General features: G+C 60.6%; 2 non-coding genes across 2 annotated transcripts; both read right to left on the bottom strand.

Annotated features, from left to right (window-relative positions):
- Positions 1 to 124: 124 nt before the first annotated feature.
- LOC142793752 (5.8S ribosomal RNA) lies at positions 125 to 277 on the bottom strand. The gene has a single exon (XR_012891794.1). It is a non-coding gene; the product is annotated as a 5.8S ribosomal RNA (ribosomal RNA).
- Positions 278 to 1,996: 1,719 nt separating this feature from the next.
- On the bottom strand, positions 1,997 to 3,811 carry LOC142793746 (small subunit ribosomal RNA). Its single transcript, XR_012891788.1, has one exon. It is a non-coding gene; the product is annotated as a small subunit ribosomal RNA (ribosomal RNA).
- Positions 3,812 to 12,500: the final 8,689 nt, after the last annotated feature.

Here is a 12,500-nt window from a genome sequence, read left to right as displayed (position 1 = left end):
TTGAGTGGCCGCTGTTGGCGCTCGCTGTGAGGTGTTCAGCGTGCTGTCCGTGTTGCCGACGCGGTCAAAACGAGTCGACGGCTCACGTTCCCTTGTGCGCCGAAGGCTCTCTTGATATGTGATCCGACCCTCAGACAGACGAAGCCAAGGGAAGACCCAAGGCCGCAATGTGCGTTCAAAGAATCAGTGCTCAGTGTGTCCTGCAATTCACACCAAGTCTCGCAGCTGGCTGCGTTCTTCATCGACCCGAGAACCGAGTGATCCACCGCTTAGAGTCGTGAAAAAGTGTTTGTTCAATTCCGTACAGTCAAAACCAAACGTTTCTGGCACTCGGCCAAACAGTGGCCAAGAAGGGCGCTTTTCAGCGCACGCTTGGACTCCAAAACTCTGCCGCGCCTTTTTCGGCTGCCGCAAATCGAGCAAACGGTGTGTTTCGGACGGCGTTTCGCTTCCGCTACTTGCGAGTGCTTTCGTGGTCCACCCCTCTATAAATACTCGGGAGGCGTCGAAGCCGGTTCTCCAAGCCGGACCCGTAGGTATCGTTGTGTGCTCGCTCTCATTGGCCCGCCTAACCAGAAAATGCCTGCGGTACACCCATTTGGATAAGAGTGCACGCAGATGCGGGCCTCGACGGCTACACATTTCCTCGGGCGGCCGCCTCCCGGCCTCCGTGGAGCGCGGGATGCACGGTCCCATCGACAAGCCTCTCCCGTTTTTACCGTGGCGTCGCGGTTCACCACGGCGGGCGGGTCGGTCTCCTCCGCATAAAAAGGGGGACCCCCGCTTTTTGTTCCACGAAATCGCACAAGCTTTTTTCGCATCCACGGTTTGCCACCGCACACCAAAATGCCGATCCGGCTGCCTACTTTAGCCAACAGGTGGAGCCAGGCGCGCCGTACTTGCGCGGCACTTCCCACGTCCACCGAAGTCGGTGCCAAGGACCACTTTCGGCGCCGGAGCCGCGTACGAGCCTACTCGAGGCGGAAGAACGAAGCCAGCAAGGGCCTGGCCGCAAGTGCGTTCAATTGTCGGGACGTCCAAGTCCCTCGTTCTTCCGTGCTTCCTCTTTCGGCAAGTCGTTGCGGCACCTTCCCAAAGCGCGCAGACCCGCTAATCGCGACGAGCGCGACGTGGCCGTGCCGCCTTTCCCTCGGCAGCAAGCAAAACGCCTGGCAACGTCGACGCTCCCCTAACCGCGATCTCGCACCGTGTTTCGTGTGGCGAATTCAAAAGCCGGCCGGCGCTGCTGCAACCATTACGGTCGGTACGCATACGCCGCGGAGGGCGGGACGGTCATCGGAGCGTGCGGTTCCTCCATCGAGTACTGCGCACCTCGGCCGTCGCATCGCCGTGCCATGACCGGCCGCGCGTCAACGCGAACCGGTGCCAGCGAGATCCCTCGCCTGCAAGAACCGACCGGCAGCCTCCGTCACCCGAGGACGCGGAGGCGCTTGCCGCGGACGGCGGGACGGTATGCACTGGTGCACAGCGGACCCGTCACATCGCCAGTTCCTTGACCGACCGCCGACGCTTGTGCCGTTCCTCTCGTACTTGGCAGTCGCCGCGCGATTGTCGGGTCTCGTTCTTGCACGCTCGAACGGTCGGGAGGGCACTCGGCTGGCGTTTCGGGAACGCGCAGCCTCGCCTTCTACCGACGTAACCACGACTCGCCGTTCGCGCTCCGCCGCTCCTGTTTACAGTACTAGGCGGTCCCGCAGCGGTCGGGTCGCGCATTTCGAGCGCTTCGAGCCACGGTGCAGTGGCGGGTCGAAAGCCGACCTATGAGTGCGTTGCGCCGTTTGTACCCGCGTCCGCCACCTGGCCGACCGTCCAAGGTCGCGGTGTTGGCGTCCGCTGGGCGCAACAATTTGTCACGGGGTGCCGCTCCACATTCAGGCAGCCCCGTGGGGAAAAGCCGACCCCGCGTCCAAACGGGGTCAGCGGCAGAAAGTGTCGGGCGCAGACGCAGCTGAGGCGCTCACCCTTCACAATCCGTTAATGATCCTTCCGCAGGTTCACCTACGGAAACCTTGTTACGACTTTTACTTCCTCTAAATGATCAAGTTTGGTCATCTTTCCAACAGACCGGCGCAACCGAAAGGCCGCGCCGGACATCGGTCCGAAGACCTCACTAAATCATTCAATCGGTAGTAGCGACGGGCGGTGTGTACAAAGGGCAGGGACGTAATCAACGCGAGCTTATGACTCGCGCTTACTGGGAATTCCTCGTTCAAGGGGAACAATTGCAAGCCCCTATCCCAATCACGAAAGAAGTTCCACGGGTTACCCAGTCTTTTCAGACAGGGATAAAGACACGCTGCTTCCTTCAGTGTAGCGCGCGTGCGGCCCCGGACATCTAAGGGCATCACAGACCTGTTATTGCTCTGTTTCGTGCGGCTAGGAGCCGCTTGTCCCTCTAAGAAGGTTGTAAGGTGCTGGGAACCCCGCACCTATTTAATAGGCTAGAGTCTCGTTCGTTATCGGAATTAACCAGACAAATCGCTCCACCAACTAAGAACGGCCATGCACCACCATCCACCGAATCAAGAAAGAGCTCTCAATCTGTCAATCCTCCCAGTGTCCGGGCCGGGTAAGTTTTCCCGTGTTGAGTCAAATTAAGCCGCAGGCTCCACTCCTGGTGGTGCCCTTCCGTCAATTCCTTTAAGTTTCAGCTTTGCAACCATACTTCCCCCGGAACCCAAATACTTTGGTTTCCCGGAAGCTGCCCGCCGAGTCATTTGAGTAACTCAGGCGGATCGCTGGTTGGCATCGTTTATGGTCAGAACTAGGGCGGTATCTGATCGCCTTCGAACCTCTGACTTTCGTTCTTGATCAATGAAAACATTCTTGGCAAATGCTTTCGCAGTAGTTCGTCTTGCGACGGTCCAAGAATTTCACCTCTAGCGCCGCAATACGAATGCCCCCGTCCGTCCCTCTTAATCATTACCTCGTATTCCAAAAACCAACAGAACAGAAACGAGGTCTTGTTCTATTATTCCATGCAAGTTTATTCAGGCGACTCGCCTGCGTTGAGCACTCTAATTTTTTCAAAGTAAAAGCACCGGCCATCTCGAGGCACACAATGAAGTGCACCAAGAAAGAACCGGCATGATGTTCAGTCCGAGCCGTCGCATCGGGTAGATGCACTACTCGTCTGGAACTGAGATCCAACTACGAGCTTTTTAACCGCAGCAGCTTTAGTATACGCTATTGGAGCTGGAATTACCGCGGCTGCTGGCACCAGACTTGCCCTCCAATTGATCCTCGTTAAAGGATTTAGAGTGTACTCATTTCAATTACGGGGCCTCAAAAGAGTCCCGTATTGTTATTTTTCGTCACTACCTCCCCGTGCCGGGAGTGGGTAATTTGCGCGCCTGCTGCCTTCCTTGGATGTGGTAGCCGTTTCTCAGGCTCCCTCTCCGGAATCGAACCCTGATTCTCCGTTACCCGTAACAACCATGGTAAGCAAGTAACCTACCATCGAAAGTTGATAAGGCAGACACTTGAAAGAAACGTCGCCGGCTCGTGGCCATGCGATCAGCACAAAGTTATCCAGAGTCACCACACAATACGGGCCGAAACCCGATCGATCTTGGTCTAATAAAAGCACCCGTTACCCAAAGGGCTCCAGGCTCACTGCATGTATTAGCTCTAGAATTGCCACAGTTATCCAAGTAGGAAGAAACGATCTAAGGAACCATAACTGATTTAATGAGCCATTCGCGGTTTCGCCTTATTTCGGCATGTACTTAGACATGCATGGCTTAATCTTTGAGACAAGCATATGATTACTGGCAGGATCAACCAGGTAATCGTTCGACTGCGCGTCCGTCCTCGCCCTCGGCGGGCCGGACGCAGTCTGTGTGCGGCGGAGGCCACCTTCAGGCGCCCCAACACGCTTATTTTGCACTCCGAGATGACGGCGTTCGAGCTCGCTACGGCACAACCTTCCCGAAAGACGAGTGGGAGCCGTGCGGCAAGAAGCACGTTCATGCTCGCTCTTTTTCGTTGCATCGACTCGGTCGCGCCGTGCGGGTTGCCCAAGCCCGCTGCACTGTCGGTGGACCGGCCGGAACTAGCAACGGAGCCGAGACTGCAAAGCCGCCAGACGACGGGTCACGCCCGCGTCTTCGGCGCTTTCGCATCTGAATCGCCCGAGGACGACACGGAACACACCTCGATATCGTGGTAAAACGGCACCGTCCGACAACCAGCCCCTAACGCATCAAGCGGATGAGGCTGCAGACGACTGCCGTGGATTCCCCTGGAGCAGACCCGAGGACACGCTTGACGAGGCCGAAGCCCGCCGCATATCAGACACCCGGTCGCTTTCGCGTACGCCGCTCACGAGAACCCCCACATAATAGCAGCGATAAGTACCCAGACCTCCTTGGGCCCTAATACGAGCGTACTCGAGAAAATTTCACCGCGGGTGTGCCCCGAAACGTGTGGCATGTTGAGCGTGCCACAAGTCTACGTCGCTCTCAAACCCGCCGAGGTCGTAGAATTTGCGACCCTACTCACGAAATTCCCACCGAGGATACGGCCGCAAACGTACCGCACCTTGGGTAGGCCACGAGTTTGTGCAACACTACGCTGACGGCACAGCACCGAGGTCGTGCGCGCACGCACGGGAAAATTCCGCCGCGGTTTCTGCCGAAAACGTGAGGCACCACGACTCTCCGCAAGTTCGCGTCGACTGCGAAAGACCGAAGTCGTGAACGACGTGTCCGCTACTCGCCGCCGACACGCTGGACACCAAACGTACAACGACTCGACGGCGTCGTAGAGGCCCACGACGCGGTTTTCCTTAACGACGTCTCGGCGTGGCACCGACAGGTTAGAACGGCCGACCAACGTTCCCTGTCCGCCGTTCGGCTCAGTCGAAGGGCTCGGCGACTTCGGCAACGCTGCGAAGCCGCACGGTGACGCACGCCATGTCCCCATTTTTTTTTTCTTTCTGCGTCTGCCGGGGTGCCCCTATAATAGCAGCGATAAGCACCCAGACCGCCGTGGGTCGCTCGCCCCGGCTGACGTGGTTTTTCGTACTCCTGCGGCGGTCGCCGTCAAGCACGTCCAAATACGCTACTTTCGTGGGCGCATTCACGCTCTTTCGCTTCGCCGGAGTGCCAGCACTCACTCTGCCAAAAACGGCGAACATCCGAGCGGCGGTTCCCACTTTTGCGTCGGCGTCGCAAACCCCGCCCCGGCAGACGAGGTTTGCCGTACTCGTGCGACGGTGGCCGGCGGGCACGTCGAAAGACGCCGATATCGTGCGCGAATTGGCGCACCTTGGCTTCACCGGAGTGCCGCCACTGACTCCTCCAAAAACGGCGAAGATCCGAGCGGCGCTTCCCACTTTCGCATCGGCGTCCCGAACTCCGCCCCGGCTGACGCGGTTTACCGTACTCGTGCGACGGTCGCCGGCGAGCACGTGGAAAGACGCCGATATCGTGCCCGAATCGGCTCCGTTCGGCTTCGCCGGAGTGCCAGCACTGGCTCGGCGAAAGACGACGAACATCCGAGCGACGGTTCTCACTATTGCGTACGCGTCGCAAACCCCGCCCCGGCAGACGCACTTTGCCGTACTCGTGCGACGGTCGCCGGCGAGCACGTAGAAAGACGCCGATATCGTGCCGGAATCGGCCCCGTTTGGCTTCGCCGGAGTGCCAGCACTCACTCGGCCACAAACGGCGAACATCCGAGCGGCGGTTCCCACTTAGCCGTCGGCGTCCCGAACTCCGCCCCGGCAGACGCGGTTGCCGAGCTCGTGCGACTAGCGACCGCGAAGCCGTCTCGCGACGCCGCTTTCGTGCGCGGCTCCCACTGCGACCTGGGTCACCCGAGGTCGACGAGCAAAAAAGAATGTCGAAAAAAAATTTTTTTTTTTTTTTGCGTCTGCCGGGGTGCCCCTATAATAGCAGCGATAAGCACCCAGACCGCCATGGGTCGCTCGCCCCGGCTGACGTGGTTTTTCGTTTTCCTGCGGTGGTCGTCGTCAAGCACGTCCAAACACGCCACTTTCGTGGGCGCATTCGCGCTCTTTCGCTTCGCCGGAGTGCCAGCACTCACTCTGCCAAAAACGGCGAACATCCGAGCGGCGGTTCCCACTTTTGCGTCGGCGTCGCAAACCCCGCCCCGGCAGACGAGGTTTGCCGTACTCGTGCGACGGTGGCCGGCGGGCACGTCGAAAGACGCCGATATCGTGCGCGAATTGGCGCACCTTGGCTTCACCGGAGTGCCGCCACTGACTCCTCCAAAAACGGCGAAGATCCGAGCGGCGCTTCCCACTTTCGCATCGGCGTCCCGAACTCCGCCCCGGCTGACGCGGTTTACCGTACTCGTGCGACGGTCGCCGGCGAGCACGTGGAAAGACGCCGATATCGTGCCCGAATCGGCTCCGTTCGGCTTCGCCGGATTGCCAGCACTGGCTCGGCGAAAGACGACGAACATCCGAGCGACGGTTCTCACTATTGCGTACGCGTCGCAAACCCCGCCCCGGCAGACGCGGTTTGCCGTACTCGTGCGGCGGTGGCCGGCGGGCACGTCGAAAGACGCCGATATCGTGCACGAATTGGCGCTCCTTGGCTTCACCGGAGTGCCAGCACTCACTCGGCCAAAAACGGCGAACATCCGAGCAGCGGTACCCACTTAGCCGTCGGCATCCCGAACTCCGCGCCGGCTGACGCGGTTGCCGAGCTCGTGCGACTAGCGACCGCGAACGCGTCTCGCGACGCCGCTTTCGTGCGCGGCTCCCATTGCGACCTGGGTTACCCGAGCTCGACCAGCAAAAAAGAAGGTCGAAAATTTTTTTTTTTTTTTCTGCGTCTGCCGGGGTGCCCCTATAATAGCAGCGATAAGCACCCAGACCGCCGTGTGTCGCTCGCCCCGGCTGACGTGGTTTTTCGTTTTCCTGCGGTGGTCGTCGTCAAGCACGTCCAAACACGCCACTTTCGTGGGCGCATTCGCGCTCTTTCGCTTCGCCGGAGTGCCAGCACTCACTCTGCCAAAAACGGCGAACATCCTAGTGGCGGTTCCCACTTTTGCGTCGGCGTCGCCAACCCCGCCCCGGCATACGCGGTTTGCCGTACTCGTGCGGCGGTGGCCGGCGGGCACGTCGAAAGACACCGATATCGTGCGCGAGTCGATGCTTCTTGGTCTCGCAGGAGGGCCGCCACTCACTCCTGCAAAAACGGCGAAGATCCGAGCGGCGCTTCCCACTTTTTCGTCGGCGTCGCAAACCTCGCCCCGGCAGACGCGCTTTGCCGTACTCGTGCGACGGTCGCCGGCGAGCACGTCGAAATACGCCGATATCGTGCCCGAATCGGCCCCGTTTCGCTTCGCCGGAGTGCCAGCACTCGCTCGGCCAAAGACGACGAACATCCGAGCGACGGTTCCCACTATTGCGTACGCGTCGCGAACCCCGCCCCGGCAGACGCGGTTTGCCGTACTCGTGCGGCGGTGGCCGGCGGGCACGTCGAAAGACGCCGATATCGTGCACGAATTGGCGCTCCTTGGCTTCACCGGAGTGCCAGCACTCACTCGGCCAAAAACGGCGAACATCCGAGCAGCGGTACCCACTTAGCCGTCGGCATCCCGAACTCCGCGCCGGCTGACGCGGTTGCCGAGCTCGTGCGACTAGCGACCGCGAACGCGTCTCGCGACGCCGCTTTCGTGCGCGGCTCCCATTGCGACCTGGGTTACCCGAGCTCGACCAGCAAAAAAGAAGGTCGAAAATTTTTTTTTTTTTTTCTGCGTCTGCCGGGGTGCCCCTATAATAGCAGCGATAAGCACCCAGACCGCCGTGTGTCGCTCGCCCCGGCTGACGTGGTTTTTCGTACTCCTGCAGCGGTCGCCGTCACGCACGTCCAAATACGCCACTTTCGTGGGCGCATTCGCGCTCTTTCGCGTCGCCGGAGTGCCAGCACTCACTCTGCCAAAAACGGCCAACATCCGAGCGGCGGTTCCCACTTTTGCGTCGGCGTCGTAAACCCCGCCCCGGCAGACGCGGTTTGCCCTACTCGTGCGACGGTCGCCGGCGAGCGCGTCGAAAGACGCCGATATCGTGCGCTAATTGGCGCTCCTTGGCTTCTCCGGAGTGCCGCCACTCACTCCTCCAAAAACGGCGAAGATCCGAGCGGCGTTCTCCACTTTCGCATCGGCGTCCCGAACTCCGCCCGGGCTGACGCGGTTTACCGTACTCGTGCGACGGTCGCCGGCGGGCACGTCGAAAGACGCCGATATCGTGCCGTAATCGGCCCCGTTTGGCTTCGCCCGAGTGCCAGCACTCACTCGGCCAAAAACGGCGAACATCCGAGCAGCGTTTCCCACTTTCGCATCGGCGTCCCGAAGCCCGCCCCGGCAGACGCGGTTTGCCCTACTCGAGCGACGGTCGCCGGCGATCACGTCGAAAGGCGCCGAATTCGTGCACGAATCGATGCTTCTTGGTCTCGCAGGAGGGCCGCCACTCACTCCTGCAAAAACGGCGAAGATCCGAGTTGCGCTTCCCACTTTTTCGTCGGCGTCCCGAACTACGCCCCGGCTGACGCGGTTTACCGTACTCGTGCGACGGTCGCCGGCGGGCACTTCAAAATACGCCGATTTCGTGGGCGCATTCACGCTGTTTCGCTTCCCCGGAGTGCCAACACTCACTCTGCCGAAAGCGGCGATCATCCGAGCGGCGGTTCCCACTTTTGCGTCGGCTTCGCAAACGGCGCCCCGGCAGACGCGCTCGTGCGACGTACTCGTGCGACGGTCGCCGGCGAGCACGTCGAAAGACGCCGATATCGTGCTCGAATCGACCCCGTTTCGCTTCGCCGGAGTGCTGCCAGTCACGGCGCAGAAAACGGCGAACAAGTGTTTTTTTTTTTTTTTTTTCCTAGAATTTGTGTTATAGAAGGCACATTTGATATCGGACGATAATTTTCAACTTTATCACGCGCACCGATTTTCGTGTAGAGGTTTGCAAGTTTATGGGAATTTCTCCACTTGGAATAATGCGATTTAGTAGTACTACGAGAACTTCATGGATGTACTCAAGGGTACGGGGCAAGTCAGTTACGTCAACACCTGCAGATTTTTTACACTTCAAACTGAAAATTGTTGGTTGTGAGTCCTCGTGTGATATTAAAGGCCGATTCGCTAACACATAGAACAAAGAAAGAAAGGAAGAAAAAACGCCCGCGCTCGCTCAAGAAACCTGGGTTCGCAACAAGTGGCAACAACAAGCAACCGAGCGAGTGCGCCAAAACCCGTGGCGGCCGAACAAACGCGAAGTCCCAACCGCGTCAGCCGGGGCGGCACGGGACAGGAAAAATCACTTCAGCCGGGGCGGCGGGGCACCGAATAAACCTCGTCACCTCGTCGCAGGATAAAAGAGGAAACAAAAAGTCTAAACAGCGTCTGCTGGAGCGAATGCGTAATAAAACAACAACAACAACAAAAAAAAAAAACACCCGCGCTCAAGAAGTCTGCAATCACCACAAAAGGCGACTGTGACCGAGCAGCGTCAGCCGGGGCCGTGCGGAAACGGAAAAACCGCGACTACCGGGGCGTCGAGGCACCGAAAAATCCACTTCAGCCGCGGCGAAAAAAAAAACAAAAAGAAAGACGGAGGGGGGGGGGGGGAACCACGTCTGCCGGGGCGAAGGAAAAAAAAAACGCGTCTGCCGGGGCGAGCCCGGGTGCGGCACCACCGGGAAAACTGTGGCAAACAGACATGGCGATCGAGTGAGTGGGCCGCCAGCCAGGCTCAGCCAAAAAGTGCAAAGTCCGAACTGCGTCAGCCGGGGCGGCAAAAACCACGTCAGCCGGGGCGGCGCAAAAAACCGCGTCTGCCGGGGCGGCACGAAACCGCGTCAGCCGGGGCGGCGCGAAAACTGCGTCAGCCGGGGCGAAAGAAAAAAAAAAAAAAAACGCGTCTGCCGGGGCGAGCCCGGGTGCGGCACCACCGGGAAAACTGTGGCAAACAGACATGGCGATCGAGTGAGTGGGCCGCCAGCCAGGCACAGCCGAAAAGTGCAAAGTCCGAACCGTGTCAGCCGGGGCGGCAAAAAACCGCGTCAGCCGGGGCGGCGCAAAAAACCGCGTCTGCCGGGGCGGCACGAAACCGCGTCAGCCGGGGCGGCGCGAAAACTGCGTCAGCCGGGGCGAGCCCGGGTGCGGCACCACCGGGAAAACTGTGGCAAACAGACATGGCGATCGAGTGAGTGGGCCGCCAGCCAGGCTCAGCCAAAAAGTGCCAAGTCCGAACTGCGTCAGCCGGGGCGGCAAAAAACCGCGTCAGCCGGGGCGGCGCAAAAAACCGCGTCTGCCGGGGCGGCGCGAAAACCGCGTCTGCCGGGGCGGCGCGAAAACTGCGTCAGCCGGGGCGAAAGAAAAAAAAAACGCGTCTGCCGGGGCGAGCCCGGGTGCGGCACCACCGGGAAAACTGTGGCAAACAGACATGGCGATCGAGTGAGTGGGCCGCCAGCAAGGCTCAGCCAAAAAGTGCTAAGTCCGAACTGCGTCAGCTGGGGCGGCAAAAAACCGCGTCTGCCGGGGCGGCACGAAACCGCGTCAGCCGGGGCGGCGCGAAAACCGCGTCTGCCGGGGCGGCACGAAACCGCGTCAGCCGGGGCGGCGCGAAAACTGCGTCAGCCGGGGCGAGCCCGGGTGCGGCACCACCGGGAAAACTGTGGCAAACAGACATGGCGATCGAGTGAGTGGGCCGCCAGCCAGGCACAGCCGAAAAGTGCTAAGTCCGAACTGCGTCAGCCGGGGCGGCAAAAACCGCGTCAGCCGGGGCGGCGCGAAAACCGCGTCTGCCGGGGCGGCACGAAACCGCGTCAGCCGGGGCGGCGCGAAAACTGCGTCAGCCGGGGCGAGCCCGGGTGCGGCACCACCGGGAAAACTGTGGCTAACAGACATGGCGATCGAGTGAGTGGGCCACCAGCCAGGCTCAGCCAAAAAGTGCTAAGTCCGAACTGCGTCAGCCGGGGCGGCAAAAACCGCGTCAGCCGGGGCGGCGCAAAAAACCGCGTCTGCCGGGGCGGCACGAAACCGCGTCAGCCGGGGCGGCGCGAAAACTGCGTCAGCCGGGGCGAAAGAAAAAAAAAAAACGCGTCTGCCGGGGCGAGCCCGGGTGCGGCACCACCGGGAAAACTGTGGCAAACAGACATGGCGATCGAGTGAGTGGGCCGCCAGCCAGGCACAGCCGAAAAGTGCCAAGTCCGAACTGCGTCAGCCGGGGCGGCAAAAAACCGCGTCAGCCGGGGCGGCGCAAAAAACCGCGTCTGCCGGGGCGGCACGAAACCGCGTCAGCCGGGGCGGCGCGAAAACTGCGTCAGCCGGGGCGAGCCCGGGTGCGGCACCACCGGGAAAACTGTGGCAAACAGACATGGCGATCGAGTGAGTGGGCCGCCAGCCAGGCTCAGCCAAAAAGTGCCAAGTCCGAACTGCGTCAGCCGGGGCGGCGCAAAAAACCGCGTCTGCCGGGGCGGCGCGAAAACCGCGTCTGCCGGGGCGGCGCGAAAACTGCGTCAGCCGGGGCGAAAGAAAAAAAAAACGCGTCTGCCGGGGCGAGCCCGGGTGCGGCACCACCGGGAAAACTGTGGCAAACAGACATGGCGATCGAGTGAGTGGGCCGCCAGCAAGGCTCAGCCAAAAAGTGCCAAGTCCGAACTGCGTCAGCCGGGGCGGCAAAAAACCGCGTCTGCCGGGGCGGCACGAAACCGCGTCAGCCGGGGCGGCGCGAAAACCGCGTCTGCCGGGGCGGCACGAAACCGCGTCAGCCGGGGCGGCGCGAAAACTGCGTCAGCCGGGGCGAGCCCGGGTGCGGCACCACCGGGAAAACTGTGGCAAACAGACATGGCGATCGAGTGAGTGGGCCGCCAGCCAGGCACAGCCGAAAAGTGCTAAGTCCGAACTGCGTCAGCCGGGGCGGCAAAAACCGCGTCAGCCGGGGCGGCGCAAAAACCGCGTCTGCCGGGGCGAATGCAAAAAAAACAAAGAAAAAAGCCCGCGCTTAATCAAAAGAAAACAAAGAAAAAAGCTTGCGCTTAATCAAAAGAAAACAAACAAAAAAAGTTCGCGCTTAAGCCTGGCGGTGGAACCACCGGGGCAAACAGACCTGGCGATCGAGTGAGTGGGCCGCCAGCCGGGGTGAGCCAAAAAGTGCAAAGTCGGAACCGCGTCAGCCGGGGCGGCGCGAAAACCGCGTCAGCCGGGGCGGCGCAAAAACTGCGTCAGCCGGGGCGGCACGGAAAAACGAAAACCGCGTCAGCCGGGGCGGCACGGAAAAACGAAAACCACGTCAGCCGGGGCGACATCAAAATGAGGAAAAAAAAAAAAAACTGCCTTAGGACACCTGCGTACACTTTCATGCGTTTGGGCATATCTCTCTGTAACACGCGCGCCCCTCGTTACGCGCGGCACTCTGTTTTCTCCGACACCCATATTTCGGCGGCATGTGGCACGCGCGCCCGTCCCTACGCACGGCACACCGCAGTGCTTTCTCGATA

This window comes from Rhipicephalus microplus, unplaced genomic scaffold (genome assembly GCF_043290135.1).
Source record: "Rhipicephalus microplus isolate Deutch F79 unplaced genomic scaffold, USDA_Rmic scaffold_328, whole genome shotgun sequence".
NCBI lineage: Eukaryota > Metazoa > Arthropoda > Arachnida > Ixodida > Ixodidae > Rhipicephalus > Rhipicephalus microplus.
The sequence above is the reverse complement of the archived record's forward strand: the minus strand, read 5'-3'. Positions and strand labels throughout refer to the sequence as shown.